Source organism: Aquarana catesbeiana, linkage group LG02 (assembly GCF_042186555.1).
Source record: "Aquarana catesbeiana isolate 2022-GZ linkage group LG02, ASM4218655v1, whole genome shotgun sequence".
Lineage (NCBI taxonomy): Eukaryota > Metazoa > Chordata > Amphibia > Anura > Ranidae > Aquarana > Aquarana catesbeiana.
In genome coordinates, this window is record NC_133325.1 from 326,792,431 (window position 1) to 326,818,907 (window position 26,477).

General features: G+C 40.8%; 1 protein-coding gene across 2 annotated transcripts in view; it reads right to left on the reverse strand.

The window, feature by feature from the left end:
* EDAR (ectodysplasin A receptor) overlaps positions 1-23,773 on the reverse strand; it is a 182,205-nt gene extending 158,432 nt beyond the window's left edge. The window contains exon 1 of one of the 2 annotated variants that reach the window (XM_073614815.1): positions 23,439-23,773. The gene's annotated coding sequence lies outside the window, so the exon portion shown is untranslated. The remainder of the gene's footprint in view (positions 1-23,438) is intronic. The other variant, XM_073614814.1, reaches the window with a different exon arrangement.
* Positions 23,774-26,477: the final 2,704 nt, after the last annotated feature.

Consider the following 26,477-nt stretch of genomic DNA (forward strand, 5'->3'; position numbering starts at 1 on the left):
TTGCTCACTAAAAAAAAAATAGTCTCAGGTTTGCTAAACTAAATCTAATATGTATGTGAACAAATGCATCTTTTAACTAGATACTCAGCCATATACAAAAACTACTACTGATAATTTTTACTGCATATACTGCATGTAAATTGCACAGACATATGAACCACGCCATATGAATCCTATATTTTCTGTCAATAAAATGTCAAGTTTTAGCAACAACTTTAATATAGGACAAATTTAAAGGAAATTAAAACTCAGCAACATGAAAATCCTTTGTTATCAGTACTAAAAATCTGTATTGGATTTCTAGAGCAGAATTAAAGGTTATGTTTTCTATGCATTTCATGAGTGCTTAGGAATCCACTTTTTGTAATAAAATATTCACTAAAGTGAACCAAATTCAACCAATGGGTTGAGGGCAAAGCATGCAGTGATACTCCTGTAACCCCAATAATAATGCAGACCTTTGAAGTTGTGCCATGAATTCCTGTTGAACATAATATAGTAAAAGATATCGTTTACTATATTCTGTTTCCCACCTTCCATTTACTTTAAAAGAAATGACTGAGAGTGACAAATTGAATATATACTTTTTTTTAGTGAAGTTTTATAATTCCCAGTGAAAAGTGTATTTAAAGCCAAAATGTATTTTTAGTTTGGATAGGGTACCAGGATTTTACTGCTATCTGGGCCTCAGCTGGAGAAATTTTCCTTCATTTTCTGACTCATTGACAACGTTTCACTTGACAGGAAGTGAGAACAAATCTGCAATTGTTTGCAGTAAAACAGACAGAAATAAAAATCTGACAGAGGCTTAGCCTTCTTCTGCTCTACTAAAGACATATTTTTTTTCTTTTTTTGTTGTAGTTGGAGCGTTCCTCTCATTTACCTCCGGTAAAACATTGTCAGCAGGGCAGGAAGTGATGGAAAATCTCTTTAAGAGGGCCATGGATAGCAGTAAAAACCCAATAGGGTGCAGCTTGCTCAGCACTGCTGCCGGTTACAGAAAGGCTTGTATATTTTTAATAAACGCATAACATTCTCTGACTGGAGGAGGTGAAGAGGAGGGGGTTGACATCATGAGCTCCTCCTTGTCCAATCAGATAATGCCTTGTATTCATTGAAAAAGGCATTCTGTTAATGGTGGCAATGCTAAGCAAGCAACCCTCTGTGCTCAGCGTGCAGAGGGAAAGCCACTCCACACAGGACCCAGGAGATTGTGGCGCTCACTGTAGTGTTGCTGACTACTACAGTGATTGACAGTTTCCCCAGCAGTCTGTTAGGTATGAGTTATACATACTTCCATTCCCTGGCTTGAGCTCTCTGGCCCCTCCCTCTTGTTGAGTGTCCCCACAGCAAGCAGCTTGCTATGGGGGCACCGGAGCCGAGCTGCAGCTCCATGTATCCATTTAGATGCGGAGTTGCGGCCCGGCCCCGCCCCCTCTCGCTCCTAATTGGCTAACTGTGTTTGATTGAAAGCAGGGGGAGTAAATGGCGCCACTGCTGTGTTCAGCCAATCAGGAGGGAGAGTCCCGGATGGCTGAGGGACTCGTGGACAGCGCTGGATAGAGATGGGGCTCGGGTAAGTTTTAGGGGAGCTGGGGGGGGGGGGTAGGAGGTAGGGGAGCCGCTGCACACAGAAGGCTTTTTATCTTAATGCATAGAATGTATTAAGATAAAAAAAAAACCTTCTGCCTATACAACCCCTTTAATATCATAGCTGGTGTTCAGCTTTAACATGTTAAAACTTAGATTATAGTGATGGGATTTACAAATACTTTTTATTAAACTTACTGATGTAATAATTATATATGCTATCTGGATCTTAACTAGAGATTATGTAGCTACGGTATGTAAAATGTTTTTTTCCAAGACACTGTATCTGTATACCTGGTGCTGGCAATGCAGATTTTCAAATTACAATTGTAAAAATAAAGATAAATCTTCTTTGAAATTACATCTAGCATTAAACACACTTAACTCTCCTTGTGAGTATATCTGTCTCCTGGTGATGCCCTGTCCTTGGGTAAATAGTATTGGAGCAGCATTATGGCCCGTACACATGATCGGACTTTCCAACAACAAAACTGTGGAATTTTGTTCGAAGGTTGTTGGCTCCAACTTGTCTTGCATACACACAGTCACACAAATTTTGGCCAACAATTACGAACGTAGTGACGTACAAGACGTACGACGAGCCGATAAAAAGGAAGTTCAATAGTCACGTGCCACCCTTTGGGCTCCTTCTGCTAATGTTGTGTTTGGTGAGCATTGATTCCGAGCATGTGTGTTTGTACTTTTGTCCAACGGACTTTTGTACACCCGAACGGAAAGTCCGACAACACACATTTGTTGGAGGAAAATTTGAGACCATGCTAGCCAACATTTGTCCGATGGAGCATACACACGGTTGGACTTTCCGCCAACAAGCTCACATCCAACATTTGTTGTCAGAAAATCCGATCGTTTGTACGGGGCATTAGGGTTATCCCTAAGCAACATTAGCATGATGCAATGAGTACACTGCTTATGACCCTGCACGTTGTCCAACTCACCCAGAAGTGCTGGATAACAGCAGGATCCTAAAGTTCTTTAGGAGGGTACACCATTATAATACACACGCTGGAAAGGTAAGTGTACAGTTTAATTTACAGATTGGTTTGGCTTTATCACTCCCATCACTCAACCCTCAAAGTGGGACATGAATTCTTACCCCATCATCATATAAAACCTAAGGTGAGTTATTTTTTTGCTGTCCTCCCCACTTAGCCCATAACATAAGCCCTTCATTCTTACATTTAACTCTCATGTCTTTTAACACTTCAAGTAAGCAACTGATCCTTAACCTTCCTCTATACTTAATCCCTTAAGTGAGCCCTTGACATCTCAACCTCCTACCTTATCACTTAACCCATGAAAACATGTCTAACACTAACCAAACATAACTCCAGATGTAATCCCTAAAATGAATGAATCCCTTCCTCTGTATACTCATCTTGTTCTCCCCCAAGAATCTCTAAATTAAAATCTCAAAGAACCTGTGCTGAATTACAGAAAAATGATTTTGCTTAGAAAACGGTATTTGAATATGTTGTTTCAAATGTGCACCTACTTTAGTAGATGATACTATTTGCAGCAGTTGCTAAATGCATACCTTAAAGTTCAGGAATAGTTCATTCTAAACAGCCTTTCTGATGCAAGTACTACTTCCGAAATATAGGTAAGGGCCTGTCCCGTTTGATGAGTAATTCCATAACTTTTACCACAATAATTTTCAAATGAATGAATAAACTGTTTTATATCCCATGGCAGAGATCCAACGTGAAGCAACTGAAGATTAAGGAAACCACACTGGTGTAAAATTCTGCATATTACTGACTATCTTGTAACACAGAAAACCTTTTTCTCCTGCTTATTTGTACATTGTTCTGACTTTTTTGTTCATTTCAGGTTCTGTTGTTAGCAGTCATATTGAAGTTAGTGCATTTCTTAAGTTAAAGAAGAAACACACACATTGTTACCATTAATACAGAGGAAATATGCTCACAAATTACATTAGCTATGCACAATATATATTAAACATGTGCTGTTACCCTGACCATTTTTCTTAGCCATATATCAGCCATCTCTATAAATGTCAAACAAAGGCTAGAAAGCTTTGTAAATAGCTATGTATCACAGGCAGATGTCCACAGATGTAGAGCTGAATCAGGTCTTAATGCCAGATGAGACTAGTCAGTTTCATTATTTCCCACAAGAATAAACATTTTGCTGCCCTCCAAATCCACTTTGTCTGCTATAATGCCTTTATACTGTGTCCTAGCAAGTCCATTGATTCACTACTTATCTCATGCTGTCAGTCATTTAAAGCTGAAATCCACACACTCACTGGCCACTTTATGAGGTACACCTTGCTAGTACCGGGTTGGACCCCTTTTGCCTTCAGAACTGCCTTAATTTTTTATGGCATAGATTCAACAAGGTGTTGGAAACATTCCACAGAGATTTTGGTCCATATTGACATGAGAGCATCACACAGTTGCTGCATATTTGTCGAATGCCTATCCATGATGTGAATCACCCGTTCCACCACATCCCAAAGGTGCTCTATTGGATTGGGATCTGGTGACTGTGGAGGCCATTGGAGTACAGTGAACTCATTGTCATGTTCAAGAAACCAGTGGTGAGACGATTTGAGCTTTGTGACATGGTGCATTATCCTGCTGGAAGTAGCAATCAGAATATTGGTACATTGTAGTCATAAAGGGATGAACATGGTCAGCAACAATACTCAGGTAGGCCGTGGCATTCAAACAATGCTTAACTGCTATTAAGGGGCCCAAAGTGTGCCAAGAAAATATCCCCCACATCATTACACCACCACCACCAGCCTGAACCATTGATACAAGACAGGATGGATCCATGCTTTTATGATGTTTATGCCAAATTCTGACCTTACCATCTGAATGTCGCAGCTGAAATTGAGACTCATCAGACCAGGCAACTTTTGACAGGAGTGGCACCCGGTGTGGTCTTCCTCTGCTGTAGTCCATCTGCTTCAACGTTTGATGTGTTGTGCATTCAGAGATGGTATTCTGCATACCTTGGTTGTAACGAGTGGTTATTTGAGTTACTGTTACTTTCTAACATTTTGAATCTGCCCATTCTCCTCTGACCTCTGACATCAACAAGTCATTTTCATCCACACAACTGTCGTTTACCGGATATTTTCTCTTATTCGGACCATTCTCTGTAGACTCTTTAGATGGTTGTGTGTGTAAAAATCCAAGTAGATCAGCAGTTTTTGAAATACTCGGACCACCCACTTGGCACAAACAACTATGCCACCTTCAAAGTCACTTAAATTCAATTTCTTCCCCATTCTAAAGCTTGAACTTCAACTTGAATAGTTTTTACCATGTCTAGATGCCCAAATGCGTTGAGTTGCTGTCATGTGATTGGCTGACTAGCAATTTGTGTCACCAAGCAATTGAACAGGTGTACCTGCGGACTGTTATACCTGCCAAAGGATTTGTATTTCTATCCAGCTAGTTCTGTGATTTACAATCCTACACAGCACAGCCCTGTCTGTCAGTTCAAGAGATCTGATTTTTCTTTGCACTAATTAATTAGCAATTACAGGTCCTTCCCCTGCCTGTGACTTTACAGTAAATTAAGAAGCAGGAAAGTTATTAAATTGTGTCTCTGACACCTTTATGTTGCCGCTCTCCTTCCAGAGTGTTGTACAGGGGATACCATACCATACTAATACTGCTTGTATTAAAAAAAATGAAAAAAAAATCCCACAAAACTAAATTTAATGATGGGTTTTAATCAATTCAACTCTAGAACCTGTATAAGCCTTATGGACTGGAGGAATTTCTACATTCCACTATGGGCCTGTTATTACTTAAAGCGGACCTTCAGTCATTTTTAAACTTTCCATCTAATAAATCTTCTGCCCTTGTTGTTTTAACTTTGGATAGTAAAACATTTTTTTTCTGCCAGTAAATCCCTTATACAACCTACTTCCTGTTTCTTGTCTGGTCATTAGCCTAGGCCTATGACATCATGCACAGCTCTCTCTCTCACTCTTGTGAGGGTTTGCCAGGAAGGGAGGGGGAATGAGTCATAAGAGGGAAAATGAAAGCTACAGGGCTGCAGAGCTGGAGGTGTGCCTCTGTGTGTCTGTGTAAATCCAGAAAGTAAACAGGCACCAGCTTCAGCTGCCCACAGTTAAAATGGATGCAGCCAGACTTAGTGGAAGGAGATTTCTGCAGCATATTTGGCAAGTACAGAATCACAATATGTATAAATTAATATGCAAAGTGGTTGGAGGGAAGCTTCAGAATTGCAAAGATGTTTTTATTACAAATTATTTGAGCAGACTGCAGTTCCTCTTTAAGATAACCATGTAATGCATTGTCTTTTTGTGGACAAACTAGGTTTTTTTGGCAATAATGTATTGCAGGTTGTTTTATATTCTACTGTATGTAACACATAGACAAAAAAGTAAAAAAAAGGTAAAAATTATCCCTTTTGGACAATGTTCTTGTCCTTTTAAAATAAAGTAGTTTTGCTGTAAATGAAAAGTATATAGCCTGGCAAAGTTATTTGGAAATAAAAAAAAGTTTTTTTTTTTTAATTGTTTACATTTTGTATGCAACACTGAAAAAGAATAACAATCAAAACAAATTAAAAAAAAAACAATAAACTGGTAAAAAAATAAAGATGAAAAATTGGCATAAAAATGATAGCTAAGGGGAGAAGGTGAGGAAGGAGTTAAATAGGTCTTATTAGATTAAGGGGTTAAATAGGAATACATTTAAAAAAATTTTTTACTTGTAAGGTTTATTTAAATGATGTCATGTGCAAATCAAAGGTCAAACGTTTGGTCTGCATATGAATAAAATAATAAATATAATTTAACAATACTTTGTTACATTGTATTAACTCAATGACACCTGCAGACTATCTACAAGTGTCATATTCCACAGGATTTTTCTGCATTTTGACAGCTGGTAATTGCCAGTAAAAGTAGTGACAAAGGGAGGGGAGCTGGACATAAATTATGCTTTGTTGCAGCTTTTTTATGACTTATCTGGTACGTTTAAAATCATCAAATGGTTAATGAATACAGAACACAATTCATTTTTGTCTTCTGTAGATGCCTGGAGTAAAGCTTTAATTTAGCTAGCAGATGAGAAGTAGAAACAGCCCTGGATCCAACTGGGCTCTACAAAAATAGTTAGTCTGTCACTGGAATCTCCTTGAAAATTGTGCAGTGCAGTTAAGGGTTAAAAATGAGCTTAAGGTTTGGTCTGAACACAAGTTTGGCTTGAACATTTGCTGTTCTGATTTGTCCCAACACTAGACTTTTAGCCCTCTTGATGGGAGCTAAATATCAGTTGAAGTAGCAGTATCTCTACTGCTATTATATACTGTGTGACAGCTTCCTTGCTGTTAATGGATGCTAAGAAAGCAGAAGTTGCCACCATCGGTCACTTACTTACATTCATTTACTGGCTGGGAATCCCTGGCCATGTAAACAAAGGTGCAGTGATAGTGTGACATCATTGACCAAATATGGGCACATGGTCATATTTGGGCAGTGACAACTGATTTTTTTTTTTTATCATGAAGTAATAGGTCTGAACTGACCGATGAAATAACACGCACAACATATCTAAAAGCTATAGGAACATTTACTCTTAAACAAATTAAGCTTAAGCCCTCAACTTCATACAAATTGGCCACTGTTAAAAAAAAGTTTACTAGGATAATTTGCAATTTTCTTTATTCATGGTACCACACTGCATTATCTTAAGGTTGGGTTCACACCAGTGCGAATTGGATGCGGGTTTCCCTGCATCCAATTTGCATGGCAGGAGATTGTGACCGGCTCTCTATGGAGCCGGTTCACACATCTCCGAACCGACTCCGGCTCCGGTGCGGACACAGGGAAGCTGGAGCTTATGGATCAAGTGACTGGACTGGATTAAAAAAAATTGTATGTACATAGATTTCTTTTATACAGGCTATGCAGCATAGGTAGGAGGAGGGTGGAAGCAGCATTTTTATGAATAATTGTAGTTAGCTTTGTCTTCCACTTTAAGGGTTTTCTAGCTGCTTTCACATCTATGGAAACAATTTTGTATCACTAAAATTTATGTAAAGGTCACACTTTTCCCCTAAAGCAGATATTTCATACTTAAATGAAACAGATCGCAGAAATGATTGGAATAAATTGCAAGAACCTGTATTTTGCCTTCTGAGGATCACACCTACTCAATTACAGAAACAGAGAGCACTATGGTAATCAACATTAGACTTCATGTACACTTTGCCGTCATTTACCGCGGCCATGGTGCGATTTTGCAGCGGTTCTGCCACGTTTTGCATTTTCCCGGGGCCGGAAGTCAAAACATTCCTATTCTCTAAACACGAATCTTCTGCGTTCAGGAGAGGAAAATTGAGGGAGGTTGAACCTCACCTAGCTGCCACAGCTCCTAAACTCTGCTAAAAGCCTATGTGTACATTGACACATAGGGGTAGATTTACTAAAACTGGAGCACTCAGAATCTGGTGCAGCTGTGCATGGTAGCCAATCAGCTTTTAACCTCAGCTTGTTCAATTAAGCTTTGGCAATAAATCCTTGAAACTGATTGGTTTCTTTGCAAAAGTGAGCCTGATTTTGCATGCTACGGCTTTATTACTGTAAATAAACCCCATAGGCTTTTATGGAGTTGAGTTTAGGAGCTTTGGCAAAAACACCAAAGCTCCTAAACTCAAGTTTAGGAGCTGCTAGAGTAAATGAATCCTTAAAGTACTCACTACAACTTACAATATTTATCTCCTAGAAAGGTTACATAAAACAAATGTGAAGCTGCAAAATTAATTTGTGAAATGTAGTATTTATCAACTTAAGTGTAACTTGGGCCTCCTCATTCAGTTTCAATTCTTAAAGTGTATCTAAACTCAAAACCATAAATGTATTAAATCATAGCTTACCAATCCTTAGATTTAGTATTAGTATTTGTTTTATTTAGGGATTTTTAATTTTTTTTTACTTTCACCTGGTAATCACCCAGTAACACACCTCTTTGTGGCCAAGCTCACTCCTGCACTGTATGTATGGACCAACATCAGCAGCACTCTTGGACAGCAGCACTGTCAACCTATAAAGGGGGTAGTGTTAGATTTAATTTTACATAATTACAGCCTAACTCCATCTAACACTTTTAAAGCAGTTCCAAATAAAGTTTATTTTTCCTTTTGGGATAAAGGTTTACACTAAATGAAAAAAGCTGACCATTGTAAGCATGGACATTTTTGTAGGACAACTTTGTCTGTTAAAGGAAATTAAAAAATAACAGACTTACAGACAGGAGAGTGCTGCATGCCTGCCCTAGAGCTTTTTTTATAATGAGGATTATTATTCTGTCTGACCAGTGACTACATGCGACTGGGACCTCTCTAGACTTGGCATTCTCCAGACTCCATGATTGATGAGAAGCACAAACCTAAAGCCATAGCCAAGCATAATATCTAACTTTGCCCAAAGATGGCAGGTTAAGTTGTAAAACAGCAAGGCCCCAGCTTTACTAATTTACAGCATAACAACAAAACCAGTGCCAGCCACAGTTATACTAAGAGAACACTAATCAGTAAACGCCAATGGTCCAGAAAGCCTATCCTTACCATGAGTGCTGGACATGCGTTAGACTAGCCCAAAAACCTGACTGAAGGCCTAGACCAGTGATGGTGAACCTTGGCACTCCAGATGTTTTGGAACTACATTTCCCATGATGCTCAACTACACTGCAGAGTGCATGAGCAACATGGGAAATGTAGTTCCAAAACATCAGGGGTGCCAAGGTTCGCCATCACTGTCCTAGACCATTAAATAAACTTTACCTGCTGGCAAGATCAAACCACCAATAAAGCTGTGATCGCCAGTGGGTGGTCAACCCTTATGAGGGATAAAGGTCTTCAGGTCAGTAGAGGCTACACGCCTTGACTGGAGTTCAGACACAACCCCTTAAGACACAACCCCCATAGCAGCAAATCACATCTGAACTACTTCAAGCTTATCTGTATTATTGTTATGAACCACTCTAATGAGCCATGTTTCCATCAGTCAAGACTCCGTTTAACTAAAAGCTCATGAGCCTTTCGCTAATAGTAAACTATTCTACTTTTGACGATGAACGTTCTGAACTATTATTTTGTATTTTAGATGACAGTACAATCATTAATTAGTATCACAAACCCGAAAGCAATTGACTCTTTGAAATTTCTCTACAAAGAAATGTATTTGCATTGTACTTTTTATATTTGAAACGTAGCTATTTGTGTAGCATCTTGTGCCCACACTGTTCACATTTCTTTTTACCAACTGTCACTGCTTATTTTGTTGTTTCTTCCTTTCTATATCTGTCACCATCATCTGTTGTTTTCTTGTATATGCTAGAAATCTGTTTCCATTTACTATTCTCTATTGAATTTTAATATTCATTTGATTGTTCTTTTATTTCCATGTTCCTAGCAGGTCTCTGCACCAATATCAAACCATGTCTATAAATCTGTTTCTAACTAACACTGCTGGCCTACTAAAGAACACAGCGGCGGACCTGATTTACTAAGTGTGAAGCTAGGTAGAATGCAATGAAGTGAAATGTAGTGGACCTATGTTTACTTCAGACAGCCAATCAACTCACATAATTGGATGTATCAAGCGAACACAGGTGAACTTCACTTAGCTTCACACAAGTTCAGAAAGCCTGATATGTTCAGGGCATATTGCAATATCGAACCTTTTTTAATGAACGATTCTGCATAAAAGCTGTCTTTTTGTTAAAATTTTAGAATTGCAGTCCTATAAAAATTATAGAGCACCTGAAAAAAAAAAAAAAAAAAAAAAAAACTTGGACATTTGTTTGCTTATTTCACAGAAAATTTAATAGTAAATTGCTATAAAGTAAAAAAGGAGAAGCACATCTGCAGTTAGGTTACTGCTGCTTCTTACATACTACTCTCCTGAATAGTGAGTAGCAGGAGAAAATGCTTAGTGAAAGATATAACAAAAGAAAATCACCACAATTAACCCAGGTAGGCCATAATGACGATGAGAGTAATCAGTGCCTGTGGTTTAAGCTCCCGTCTGCTGTAATAGTAACTGTACAATTGAAAATGGCACTCAATCCTGGGATAGCTTGAAAATCTTAATTGGACACAGGATAAAAAATCCAAATATTGCCATAGCACTTACGCCTTTCAGTCCAACTGGGCCTAAATTATAGGCTATGAATAAGGCTCTGTTGAACTGAGATGCATAAGCACTGAATCAATACATGGAATTTTTATCCTGTGTCCAATAAAGATATTCAAGCTAATATTTTATTTGATATTAATTCAGTAATAGTAGATACATATAGATACATGTAGATATATATATATATATATATATATATATATATTGTTGGTTTTGTTGGCCCAGTTCTCCTGCGTGGAACACTAATGCACTTTAAGTCTCTGGCCATCTCCCTGCATTGTGTGTGCATTTGTAGTGGCAGAAATGGTAAACCTGCAGTTTATTTCTAAACTATATAACTGTAAATCATGTTCCTATATGTATATATATATATATATATGAATTTTGCTGTTTTATCATGTATCTCACTGTATGAATTTTTAATCATGATTTACATTAAATATACCGCCTTCTACACCCACCAATGTTGACTGCATGTCTCACTGAAAGTCCCACCATTTTCTCCTTCTTTTTTTCATTTGAAACCGGGATGGAGGGATCCACCTCATTTAAAGTCACATTCTCCCTTTTTTTTCCCTGCTATTGCAATTAGGGATGGAGACATGTGGTCCTCATGTGGTGTATGTTTTTAGAGCGGTTACCAGTTCACTTATGTTGTCAAGCTCCAGCTGGCTACTCTATGCCAGTTAAAAGGCATTTTCTCTGTTTCCTGTCTAGACCTACTTTATATCTCCTTTGGGGAATAGACACCCATGGGCCTTTTCCATTTTTTATTCCATCTACCACCCTTTGGCTCACTCATACTGCATTGTTGATGCTTTTTTGATCTGGATTTGTGAGCCAGTCGGCTCACTCACATGTCCGGAAGCTGCGATGCATACCGCGGGATCTCCCCTCTCCCTATTTGGAGCGGGGGGATACTTCCGCGCTATGCATCGACACCATGTGACACACGCCATGCGTGCGCGCTCTTTCGAGCATCGCTACGCTGACAGTGTCCTTTCATCTGCGCCTAGTGAGGGGGATCCCTGACGCCTATGCCTAGTGACGTCGTCACCCTGGCAACGGCGCCACTCCCTCCCTCCTCCGGCGTTAGGCGGGGTTGGACATGCAAGCCCCTATATTGGCCCCACCTGGGGTGCTCTGTCCACACTGCTGGCTCAACTTTTATTGTTTGGTTGGCTTCCATTGAATGCACATCCTGGTTGCTTCAAGCCCAATATCAGGTAACAAAGACAGCTACATTGATCCAACTATACTATTCTGTTCTCATTCAAGCACAGATTCTGTCTATTTCGAAAACTTAATATATATATATATATTTATACTTATAATTCTAGAAACCACTCAAGATTTTAGTTAGCCACCATTCGTTATTGGTGCAGATAAGCCACCGGTGTTTGGATAGTTCTCCTCAGGTTGTGGGGCCATGTTGGCAGGCTTGATTGTGCCATACTCTGCCACAGCTCCCGGACAAGATAGATACCCTTAGGGGGGTCTTCAGCTCTCAAGATTGCATCTCCATATGGCGGTTGTGAGTATCACTCAGAGCATATTTTTACATATTACACCCTTTCCCTCTGTGTATCTTCCCCCTTAAGACAGTGACTTAGACATTTTTTCATTGTCTTTTTTCCCAATACAGTGATCAGTGTTAAAAAATGCAATGATCCCTGTATAAATGACATTGGCAAGGAAAGGGTTAACACCAGGGGCAATCAAGGGGTTAAGTGTGTCCTAGGGAGGTGCTTTCTAACTGTGGGGGGAGGAGTGCTACACTGGAGGAAAACAGAGAGTTCGTGTTTCAGCTCAGCTGAAACAGAAGATCTCTCTTTACCTGACTGACAGATCAGTGGTGTGCCTTGTTTGCATGACCACACTACTGCTCCGTGTCTCCTGTGAATGATCGGCGAGTCGGGGCGGCCATCGTGGCTGCCGGACCAGCTGATTGGCTCCTGCTGTGTCCGATCACCGGGAGCTACGCTCTGGCGGCAAGCGCACGCCCCCATACACCGCAGGCACAAAATCACATACAGGTACGTGATTTTGCACAGCTGGGCCGCCCTGCCACAGTATATGTAGGGTTGGCAGTCCGAAAGGGGTTAAGTGAGGTTTTTCAGTATTTTCACTTGATAATTCTGTAAATAACAGACTTCCTATCCTTGAGTAGCTACATTCACTCTTCCACTGTACCTATGGAGGGAGCCATGTTGTCACCAAGACTGGACTTCAAACATGTCTGCCTTTGTTCATCTCCATAGAGCTGAAAAGGATCCTGCATTTCTGGCAAGATCAACAGGTATTTTCTGTTCTTGCTGAAATTGTTGTTTGCCTGAAAAAGAAAGCTAATGCAACTGGCACATCTAAAGACTGGTAAGCCACAGTGTATTACATTTATGTTTTTGGCGTTTCATTATCCTTTTCAGGACTCTCTGGTAAACACAAGAAGGGACTATTATTCACTCCTTCACTCTAAAACAATGTCAGATGGATAGCATTACCAGTCATGGATGTGCAATAGTAAAAAAAAAAAAAAAAAAACCTGATTAATATCTGAAGAAATTCAAAGGAATTAGAAGTCTTTCCATTTTGTATGATGCAAAGTATAAGTAAACGGATTCATATGCTGTATTTATTTCCTGTCAGTGATACATAATCTAACACTTTAAAACATAGGTGGATAACCTCCAGAAACCATTTATTCATGCTGCTATAAAAAGTACACCAAATATACCACTTCATCACATAACAAAATCAAATACATGTATAACAAAGTGCAAACAAAAGATAACAAAAGTAATGCGGGGTTCCTTGAAAAACCATCTGCAACATAAACAGCCCAAAATCCATGGATAAATATTTATGCCAGATGTCAAGAAATTCTATTCCCACTGACAAACGCACTAATGTACAAAGAGCTGTACGTACAGTAATTATCAACAAGTGTTCTCTGAGACCAGTAAGTTATTTCAAAGGTTCCTTCAAGTTAAAAAAAAAAGTTGACAAAGGCTACTTTAGTACATTATGAAGACAAGTCTTTTGAACACAGATACAGCAGTACAAAAGTTAAAATGGTCGTAAACCCTCACATACCCAGTGAAGTGACTGGCCTCAGGTGATACACAAAGATGAAACACATCCTACACAATTTGTACCTGTTTATCTGTAGTCTTCTCTTCTCCACATCCAAAGTCCAGAATTTAAAAAAAGCTTGTCTGAGCTGTCAGAAAAAAGGGGGTGGAGAGCTGATGTTACACTCTGCAGAGCTCAGTGAGGAGAGCTCTGAGAGCTGATTGGAGGGAAGGGACACACCCCCTTCACACAGGAACACAGCTGAAGCTGTCAATTAGCAGGAGATCCCTCCCCTGTCACCATTTTTCTCTTGGTGTCAGGAAAACTTGTTAGAAGTGATTCATGCTGATAGCAGAGGAACGAAGCAGCAGACAGAAATGACACTTAATACTCTTAATTAAGATAAGTACACACTCTGGAGGGATCCTGCATGGGATATGAGGATGCCGAACGACAGTCCACTGCTGGAGCATGGGGGGAGTGCCATCTGCCAGGGATGCAGAGGATAAGGTATGTAAAATTGCTTTTACTGTTCCCCTAGACCAGTGGTTCTCAACTTGGGGGTTGCGACCCCCTGGGGGGTCGATTGCCCATTCTCCAGGGGGCCGCGAATGCTGGCCGAGATGCTGGCCGAGATGGACCCGAAGTTACTGCCGGAGTCCGTCCGTCTCGGCCAGCGAGATGTCACTTCCTGGAGAGGAGGGACTGCGCGGAAGTTACGTTCCGTTGCCGCCATCTTTTTTTTTTTTAATCAAATCCTTTTTATTAGTTTTTCAGGTTGTACATTATTCATCATAAACAGTATAAAAAACACCCCTTTATAACATTTAATACCCCATAACTCAGCCGGACTCATCATAGGCATATTATCTTAACCATGCTTTATACTTTACCCCCCCACCCCCCTTCCCACCCCCCACCCCTATCACCCTATTACCCACCCTCCGCCCCAAACAGTTGTTTCTATTAAACTAGCCATATCTTGAGCTTGGCAAATCTTGTTACCCAATTAGAAAATCTGTACTTAATGCTTATATCCACATGCGTCTATTCCCTCGTTCTTATATTCCTACCCTCAATAAGGTTTCATATTTCATTGCTCATTCCCTGGCACCATAACCCCCATATCATTATGAACTTCCTGTAACTTCCCCTTCTAGTATAGATTGTCCTTTCTGTTCTTACTACTGAGTTCATTGTACTGACCCATTCTTCAGGCGTAGGGGGCACCGCTGATAACCATGCTTTCGTGATCAGTTTCCTTGCCTGGTATAAACATCGTACAATTGCTATGTCTATGTGCCCGTCCCCTATATTCTTACTAATTAGCCCCAGCACACAGGACTTAGCCTCATATTCCAGTCTTATCCCAAACCTAGCTTCTATAATGTTTAGGATCTAAGTCCAATACCTGACTAGTTTCGGGCATCTCCACAATATATGTATAAGATCGCCTGTCTCTAGACATCTGGGGCATTTATCGTCTGATCTTCGACCGAATCTGTACAGCCTCTTGGGGGTGTAGTAGGCTCTGTGCACCAACAAGAGGTGCGAAGCCCGCTGCGATGGAGAGAGGGACACCAGTGGACCAAGCTCCAAGATTCTCTCCCACTGATCGTCCCTCAGCTCCCCCACATCGGCCTCCCACCCCTCCCTTGCGCGCGAAAGTGGAACCAATCTCGTCGCCCTGGCCATTAATTGATCATAAATTCCTAATATTAGGCCCTTAAGGCTAGATATCCATACCATCTTGTTAAGCAGCGATGCACTACACCATTCCAACGCCTTAGTCTTAAATTGTTTATCTAATGCATGCCTAATCTGGAGATAACAATAAAATGTTTCTTTTGGAATTCCAAACTCCCGTCTCAGGTCCGTAAAAGACTTTAAGATATTGCCATCAAATATTTGAGCCAGCCTATTTATACCCGACCTTTCCCACAGCCTGTTTGTTCCTATAGATTGTAGTTCTTGCAACTGCCCATTCTGCCATATAGGTGAAAACTCCGTAAGACCCCTGTATCCCATCTCAATCTTCACTAACTGCCAGACTTTTGTAACCAATTTATATGTTGCAAGTGCGCATCTTAAAGACCCGGCTTCCAGTGCCCCTGCTAAGGATTTGTGCGGTTTACCTGATAACATGATTTTTACACTGGTATTCACCTCTCCCCCACGTTCGCACCCCCCCAGATGTTGCAACTGGGCCGCCAAGAAGTACCTATATGGATGAGGAACCGCCAATCCCCCCTCCCTGGTAAGGCGCTGCAGGGTTTGAAGGCTAATCCTGGCCTGACCCTTCCTCCATATTAACGAAATTAGCGAAAGAGAGAATTTATTTTTACAAACCAGTCCCTCCCAATCCAAACCGGTGAGTTATGTAGTATATACATTAATTGTGGCATCCAAATCATCTTAATCAAATTTACACGGCCTGCTACAGACAGGGGGAGCCGACACCAGATGTCTTTCTTCCTTTTAAATTTTTCTAGTAGCGGAGCTAGATTGTCTCTAATATAATGTGTTGGGTTGTTAGCTAAAACTATACCCAAATACTTGAACTTCTCCACCACCCTAAAACAGGGTATCCCCTGAGGGAGAGAGCCAATAGTCGAGTCAACCGGGAGAAGTGTAGATTTCTCCAAGATGACTATTAACCCCGATACCCTCCCAAACCCTTCCACCAACTGCATTGCCTTTACTAGTGATGGCCCCATGTCACCCAAAAATAATAGAACGTCGTCGGCATATAACGCTATTCTTTCCTCACCCCCTTTTCTTTTATAACCCTGCAGACCGGGTGAGTTTCTTACTACCTCCGCAAAGGCTCCATTGCTAGGGCGAACAGCAGGGGCGATAGTGGACACCCCTGCCTAGTTCCCCTCTCAAGGGAGATCCGTTCCGAATATGCGTTGTTTATTCTTAATCTAGCGCTGGGGAGCTGATATAATATTTTAAGCCACTTAATGAACAGGGGGCTGAACTCAAATTTTCCCAGTACCCACTATAAATAGCCCCATTCCAGAGTGTCGAATGCCTTGGCAATATCCAAGGACAAGACAGCCCTGGAACCTTCATTCTCTACCAGGGTCTGGAGATTCAAATAAGTCCTTCTTATATTTTTACTGGTAGACCTGTTCTGCATAAACCCAGATTGATCCGGGTGGATCAAGGTAGATATACATTTGTTCAGCCTGGCTGCCAGGATTTTTGCCAAAATCTTGACATCCGTACCCAGCAACGAAATTGATCTGTATGACGATGTATCTAATTGATCTTTCCCCTCTTTCTGAATTAGTACTATAATAGCATCAGACATTGACGCCGTTGCCGCCATCTTGGTACTCTCATCCGCAGTAAGGCTTAGACTTATGCCCCATACACACGGTCGGATTTTCCAATGGAAAATGTGTGATAAGACCTTGTTGTCGGAAATTCCGACCGTGTGTAGGCTCCATCACACATTTTCCATCGGATTTTCCGACACACAAAGTTTGAGAGCAGGATATAAAATTTTCTGACAACAAAATCCGTTGTCGGAAATTCCGATCGTGTGTGCACAAATCCGACGGACAAAGCGCCACGCATGCTCAGAATAAATAAAGAGATGAAAGCTATTGGCCACTGCCCCGTTTATAGTCCCGACGTACGTGTTTTACGTCACCGCATTTAGAACGATCGGATTTTCCGACAACTTTGTGTGACCGTGTGTATGCAGGACAAGTTTGAGCCAACATCTGTCGGAAAAAATCCTAGGATTTTGTTGTTGGAATGTCCGAACAAAGTCCGACCGTGTATACGGGGCATTAGAAGTCGGCAAGCGGACATCTTTTTACACCCACCGAAGTCCGCTTGCTGCGGACAAGTGTACCAAGAGGGAGGCAACGAAACATCACTTGCTGAAGAAGAAGAGCACCTGTGACTTTTGGTAAGTCAGACACACAGGAAAAGCTGACAAGACAACATTTTTTTAATTATGGTACTTAACATTTATATATATATAAACGTCCCAGTTGGTTCCTCAAAAGTGGTTATTCTGTGCCAGTACTAGATACATGTTTGGGTGCTATACACTTTGTATATCTAGCACTGGCACGGAATAACCACTTTTGAGGAACCAACCAGGACGTTTATATATAAATCAGTGGTGGGGGCGCAAACAAACTGAAAAAAATCAGAAAAAAAAAAAAACATTAAAACGCCGCAACTGTGCCATCAGATGCAGCCACTGTGCCCATCAATTGCCGCCACTGTGCCAGCAAACGCTGACGCTGTGCCATCAAAAGCAGGAACTGTGTCCATCAATTGTCGCCACTGTGCCAGCAATCGACGCCACTGTGCCCATCAATTGTCGCCACTGTGCTATCAAACACAGCCACTGTGCCCAACAATTGTCGCCACTGTGCCAGCAAACGCCGCCACTGTGACATCAAACGCAGCCACTGTGCCCTTTAATTGTTGCCACTGTACCAAACGCAGCCACTGTGCCCATCAATTGTCGCCACTGTGCCAGCAAACGTCGCCACTGTGCCATCAAACACAGCCATTGTGCCATCAGACACAGTCACTGTGCCCTTTAATTGTTGCCACTGTGCCAAACGCAGCCACTGTGCCCATCAATTGTCGCCACTGTGCCAGCAAACTTCGCCACCTGTGCCATCAAATGCAGCCACTATGCTCTTTAATTGTTGCCACTGTGCCAAACGCAGCCACTGTGACCATCAATTGTCGCCACTGTGCCAGCAAACGTTGCCACTGTGCAGCCACTGTGCCCATCAATTGTCACCACTGTGCCCTACAATTGTCGCCACTGTGCCAGCAAACGCTGCCACTGTGCCAGCAAACGCGACCAAGAAAATAATTTTACTGTTAGGGGTCCCCACAACTTGGGAAATTTTATCAAGGGGTCACGGCACTAGAAAGGTTGAGAACCACTGTCCTAGACCAATGGTCTCCAGACCACTTTCTCGGGCCCTTGGGAATTCCTCCTATAGGTATGAAGCACTTTTTTCCCCACTGACACCGGTGGGGCACTATTCCTTCCACTGACACCAATGATGGGGCACTATTCCTTTCACTGACACCAATAATGGGGCACTATTCCCTCCACTGACACCAATGAGGGGGCACTATTCCTTCCACTGACACCAATGATGGGGCACTATTCCTCCCACTGACACCAACAATGGGGCAATAAAGCTCCCACTGATACCGACGATGGGGCACTATTCCTTTCATTGATAAAAATAATGAGGCACTATTCCTCCCACTGACACCAATGATGGGGCACTATTCCTCCCACTGAAACCAACAATGGGATACTCTTCCTCTCAATAATACCGACGATGGGGCACTATTCCTTCCACTGATACCAACAATGGGACACTCTTCCTCCCACTGATACTGACGATGGGGCATTATTCCTACCACTGACACCAACGATGGGGCATTATTGCTCCCACTGACACCCAGCGATAAGGCATTATTCCTATTACTAATACCCATTATGGGATGCAACTTCTCCTCCTACTGATTACAAGCGCTATGTATTTTTTTATTCCCACTGACCACCATACGCCCCCCTAAAGTCTGAAGGACAGTAAACTGGCCTTTAGTTAAAAAAGTTTGAGACCCCTGCCCCAGACTAAACAAGCAGTTAACCCTTGCGGTGCAAGTGCAGCCCCACTGCAAGGGAGACTTTTTAGGTTCCCTGAAGCTGAACTTTAATGCCTAAAGCCTACACCTAAAACAGTCATTTCCCATGCATGTCTGATGGCCTGCAATTGCTACTATTGCAAATACAGTCTGATGATTCATCTATTTTTTAGGCCATTTAAGGACTGACATGGACAGCAGTGCAGTAATGCAAAACTGTCACAACTCACCCTAAGAATCTACAATGTGATATAGTGTAAAACCAGACTCCGAATGGCAATCCTAATATTTTTTCTGTTTTATCTCTGTTTACTTATCATGGACACACTGCTCTGAAAGGAGGTAGTTTATGCAACTTGCCAAGAAATATGATGTCATTGTGGACTTTTTGCTTTCTGCTTTCCTTTTTATCTTGACTTCAGCACTGTGTTCTGGCAAGCTTGATAAGAAAATGTTTGTGAATCATATACCAGACGTAAAACACCAACAGGCTTAACCACAGACCTCAATAAATAACACTAGTGAACATTACACCAGACACAAAAGCAACATAAACTTCACTTAGGATTCACTTTCTAAGACAACTAATGGCCGTACACAGGATCTGAATATTGTATGACTTTTTTCGCTTAACAGTCGCAAGTAGAAATTGAATTGGTTACTAAAGTCACGAAAATTCTCGTACGACAGAAACAAAAATTGGAAGTGATCACATGTGTTGTAATGTATTTGTATTGTATTTTTGGATGACAACTGTACTGACTAAACGAAAATCGTACGATCTGGTATCGTACGAGGAAAATTTCCGTGCTTGTCCGATCAAATAATATCGGATGAATTGTCATGATCTGCTCTCAAAAAGCTCTGTACTAACGATCCGATTATCATATGATCGCATTGAAAGCAAATTTTTCGTCCAATTTTTGCATCGTGTGTACGGGCCATAAGGCCTCTTTCACACAGGTTTTCTGATCAGATACACCTATCAGTTTTTCAGGCAGACATGATCGGAAGGTCCATAGGCGGATGGAAATGGACTTGTGCCTGTTTACATCTGCCTACCTTTGAGTCTGATCAGGTTTGGAAAAGGTCGGCAGGGTCCGTTTACACCCCGCCACCCATAAAGCTCAGTGGGGTCTGCCAGAGTCTGCGTAAACTGAGTGGGCACAGATGTGACATACGTCTGCTCTGATCAGCAAGGGATCTGCTCACAGATCTCCGGCTGATCGAAGCGGATTCCGTTCTCTGTGAAAGGGGCTTAAGTTGTGCATTAAAATACAATTTTTGTGACGCATGGCCACAAATATTCTATGACTGGTAGGTATAGGTGATTGCAATTAAAATATCTATAAAGACATATATCTTGTTATTGTGCAGCTAATACATGAATATGTTTAAAGTACTGTATATCAATTAACTTCTCATATTTTCTCCATTTAGAGCTGTTATGGGTATGCCTGTATACCCTTAGTAGTGTTTTGTTATATCTGGTCAATAAGTGCACGAAATACCTATTAATTTGAATAATGTTGGAATTACAGAACACCTATCCCAGAATACCTATCCGCTATGTTATAGGGAAGTGAGGTGTAGAAGGTTTTCTGCAGTCCTAATACACTTCTTACTCTAAGGTGACAACACTGTCTCTCCATGAATACAGTACGGTGAGTGTTGTCACCCTTGGACAGGAAGTGCTTTACTATCAAGATCACAAGGTAAAGGGAAATGATTAAATTTTTTGTGTTCTTGGATTCAGACATAAAGAATAATTTCACATCTTCTTTTCTTTCTTTTTTTTGAATGGAGGTTACATTTTGTAGGTAGGGACCCATGATGGAAGTTTAATAAGCATTTTTCGGAGCCAACATTATTAGTTTCCCCACATTCTATTAGATTATAGCCCTACCCCAGTATTATGACATGGTGACGGTTTGTCTCCCAGGCACATGGCACAATGATACTTGCAGGTAGATTCAATACAATTTTTCAATGCAGTAGTCTTTGTAAAAAAACGTGCAAAACTTTTTAACAATTAACCATTGCAAAAAATGTCTTCTTCCTTAGTGATTGTAGTGCATAAAGTATTTTTGAAAGCAGTTATGCATTTGTATTATCCAGGTGATTTTGCAAAGGTTTTGTATGATAATTTGATATGTTTTTGGTCAGCAAATTGATGAGCTTACACACAAATTAGTGGCTAGTTCTTGTATTAAACATCCCAATGCACCAATAGATCAATTGCTAAAGCTGGCCATAGATGGATCGAATCTCGGCCAGTTCAGCAGGCACCAGCTGGGATTTGACCTATCTATGGGCAGGCTGGTTGTACTGAAGTTGATCCATCGATCGACTTCAGTACAACCAGCCTGATGGATTTTTTCATGCAAACACTTCCGGCGGTTACAGCTGCCAACAGTGATCATTGTGTTATGCCAGCAAGGAAAGCTTCTCACCAGCAGAACACAATAGTGCCGCGGGAGGGATTCCCTCATTAACACTGACTACCCATGGTGGAAGGAAAGAAATTGCAAAATCTATGAGCTGCTTAAGGCTGCCCATACATTATACAAGTTTCTTGTACAGATTTACCAAAACCATATAATATGAGGTCCAAGCTAAAAACTTTCAATTTGTATGCAATCAGGCAGACCCTTGCATTACATAGTTGAAGGTAAATCTACAGGAAATCAAGCAAGAAAATTTTATAATGTATGGCCAGCTTAAGCAGTAAAAAGATTCAATAAACTGTGAATTTCCTCTTACAACTACAAAACCTTAACCTGGGTTCACACTTGTGCGGTATGGGACACCGCATGTGATTCGGACTCGATTCTTTGCAGTGCAATTTCAGCCCATTTATTTTGTATGGCTCAATTCACATTGCACGTAAAAAGGTGCAGGCATCCTTTTTTTTAACCGCACTGGAATCGGGTCGCATGGGTTTTAACAAAACAGTTTTTGCTGCGTTTTGGGACCTGTTTTGGGGTGCCATTAATTTAACATTGATGCTGGTGGCAGATTACATGAATTGAGTGCGATTTAAATCCAGTGTGGGAAACGCTCAGGATTCGCTGCGTTTCCAGCACCGCATATATTGAAATAGTTGAGGTGACACTAAACAAGATCCTTATTCTCCAGAAATAATCCATACACATGCACCATCTAAAAGCCCTGCTATAGTTGCTGACTTTTTATCTACAGTATATACTAATGTCAACATGTAGATAAAGGTTCACCTGCTTTGCCATATTTATGGAGCCTATACGGATATAGAAGTAAGATCAGATGTGTGCTATCTATTTATTTAAGCGGTATTTTTGTTTATAAAAGGGGGATCAGACAAGGGCCTTATCTTTATGCCCAGAGTACACACAAATTGCCTATATACACAGTAGCTGCAGTTACATTGTAGAAAGTGCTTGAGGGCTTGTATTCGCAGGCTGTAATTCCCCACATTCATTCAACCTCAGCCAAAGAGCTGATGATGAGTACCGCCTCGCCTGGATAGGAAACTAAACTGTAGATTCAGCTGCTTTATTAGGAATGCAGCAATCAAAACAGGCAATTAATTATCAGCCGAGGATTAAAGAGTCAACAACCTTTAAAGGAACAATAAAAAAAAAAAGGGGGGAGGTGGATTTTACATTTCAAAATGATAGCTTGTAGATATCATGGTAGAATGGTAGATATCATCCCAGTTTTATACAACGTACATTCCATATATTAAGAAAAAACGTCAAGGTATTTTAGCTACAGAAGAGGCTACCAAATCTAGTTATGACGCTACAAATCTTAGACTAACTCAACGGCACTAGGGACGTTCAGGTTAGCTGAGACTTGTAGTTCTACAAAAAGCAGGACATATTACTCCATTGATTTTGTCAAACACTTTTTTCAGAGGTGACGGTGCAGATAGAATATATATTTAGTGAAATGGACTTACCAGATGAAACCTTCAGTGTATTTCAAAGAAGGTATGGGTGCTGACCATCCAGTGTTTTCATAGGAGCTCCTTTCTGCAACCAGGCTGGCTCTGTCTTTGTGACCAAGTTCTCATCTGTGCCAAGCTGTGACCAGTCCTTTGAGGTCCCTATTATTTCCAGGTAATGTTGCAGACCTAAGTGTGTTCGCTACGTCTCTCTCCGAGCAGTACACATGCTTTGCAAAAAAGTGATTAAACTTAGCCTGGAGAGAGCAGAGTTTTGTTTTTTTCTTCTTCCCCCTTTTAATGTATACATGTAAACTCTCTGACACCACCTAGAGGCTTACCTGTCTTCTCTTCATCTAGGCTTCCTTTAAGAAAGAAGAAGAAAAAAAAAAGAAATACCGGTTTGCTGCAAGGGATGTATTATATCATAAAGAGCTGTCTGTATAATTGTAGCCTAAAGAGTTAGGAAGCTTTGGCACATTTAAAAGGGGTTTTCCACCATATTCCGAACCTGAATGATCACGCAGCTTTCCTTTTAAGTATGCCCACTTTTTAAAGTCATTAGCATAAAGCTTTTTACTAAAAGAACACCTTGAGAATTTAGTATGGCTGTTCCTTGAACTCTGACCACAGGTTATTTTTGCACACGGTTAATAAAAAAAAATGCTTTGTGTTCAAATGCCCGGTCATACGTGTATTCCAGTCCTAGCCAGTAGATACTACTGTAACAAATTTTACATGCAATATAAAATATACAAATATAAAAAAAAAAACTGTTTGCCTGAAAGCACTCTAATATCTATTTTTAACACTCAAATCAAAAATTGAAATACCTAAGAATGTTCTACGGCTCACAGTCAAGCAGGAGTGTAATTACAGACTACGGAGCCATGTAGGAAAATTTTGATGAGCCCCAAAATTCCTGTCCAGGTAAACTCACTCTATATTGTCATAGACAGGGTGAGTCTTCTGATTGCAGTGTGCAAGTTCATAAGTTGGACCCCTTACCTGAGAAAAAGAAAATGTGGCACACTGCGGCAAACAGTGCGCACACAGTTTACATTATGGTGCATAAAACCTGACTGCCTAGCCGAAAACAAAAGCATATAGTAGATGCTTCTATCTGTCCCTCGCTATCTTTATTAACTGCCTGGACAACTGAGGATGACACACTGGGGAAGAAAACTGAGCTACACTTTTACAGAGACTGGGTACTGCCTTGTCTCTGTAAATGTGTAGCTCAGTTTTCATTTGAAAGGTGTTTTTTCCACTCCTTTCCCTCTCTATTCATTACCTGTCCCAAGATGAGATAACAGCTTTTATGTTGTCACTTTCTACAGTCTTTTAACCCTTAGCACTCTGCTCACCTAGGTGGTGCACATGCAGTTCTTGAGCTTGACAAAGGCAGCACAGTCACTGCTTCCCACTACACATGCTACTGTTGTCGACAAGTGATTATCTTTACATCAGCGTTCACCCCCAGCATTACATCAGCACTTGTTCCACCTTACATACATACATACAAACAGGAAACAATACATACGGACGAATCCCCCTGAGGAAGCCACGTGACCCTGTGGCGCAACACGTAGAGGAGGGGCAACTGACCTCACAACGCTCTGTGTTTGCCCACAAGTGGTAAACTATATTGTTCTACTGATCTCCACCATTGGGATTTTCTTGCTGTATATGTGTGGTGCACTGTAAGCACCCATTTAATGTGAGTGTAATTTCTGGAGGATTGGGGAATAAAGGAAAGTGATTTTTAAACGTTATAAGCACTTCTGTTTGGTGATTTTCTTTTTCCCCATGTGCATGTCTGATCCAAATATGGTATGAGGATACCAGAGAAGTGAAGTATTGGGGAAGAAATAAAGCTGGAGGAATCCACCCACTGAGTACATCCCATTGAGTCCCTGAGGTTCATACTTAACTGTAAGGTCACGTTATTTCAGATGAGAGCACATCTGGTGGAGGGTGAGCACATTGATTATTGGATTACAAGCACTGCATGGGGACATTAAGAGAAGATATATTCTTGAAGATTATAGCAATTTGGACTACATATATTCAATAATAGAGTGGATCTACAGAGTTTGATAATTCCAAATAGGACTTTAAACACTGTCTTGTGGCTTCAGGACATTTATAAGAGATTACAATACATAATAAAATCCCCACATGCTATTCAAAAATAGAAAAAAATAATCAGAAAGCAGGTATCACTACCAAATTCTAACTCATCACACTACAACAGAAAAAAAATATTACAAACAGCGAAGCGCTATCAGTGCAAAGACCCCAAATCAATAAATTATCAACACTAACATATGATAAATCAGTGAGTAGATCAAGCCTCAATACATCTACAATGAATCATAAAAATGTGCTAATACAGTGCCTTGAAAAAGTATTCATACCCCTTGAAATTTTATACATTTTGTCATGTTACAACCAAAAATGTAAATGTATTTGATTGGAATTTTATGTGATAGACAAACATAAAGTGACACATAATTGCAAAGTGGAAGGAAAATGATGAATGGGTTTCAACATTTTGTACAAATAAATATGTGAAAAGTGTGGGATGCATTTGTATTCAGCCCCCTTTACTCTGATACCCCTAAAGAAAAACTAGTGGAACCAATAACCTTCAGAAGTCACCTAATTAGTAAATAGAGTCCACCTATGTGTAATTTAATCTAAGTATAAATACAGCTGTTCTGTGAAGCCCTCAGAGGTTGTTAGAGAACCTTAGTGAACAAACAGCATCACGAAGGCCAAGGAACACACCAGACAGGTCAGGAATAAAGTTATGGAGAAGTTAAAAGCAGGGTTAGGTTATACAAAAATATCCCAAGCTTTCAACATCTCAGGAAGAGCTGTCCAATCCATCAATCAAAAATTGAAAGAGTATGGCACATCTGCAAACCTACCAAGACATGGCTATCCACCTAAACTGACAGGCTGGGTAAAGAGAGCATTAATCAGAGAAGCAGCCAAGAGGCCCATGGTAACTCTGGAGGAGCTGCAGAGATCCACAGCTCAGGTGGG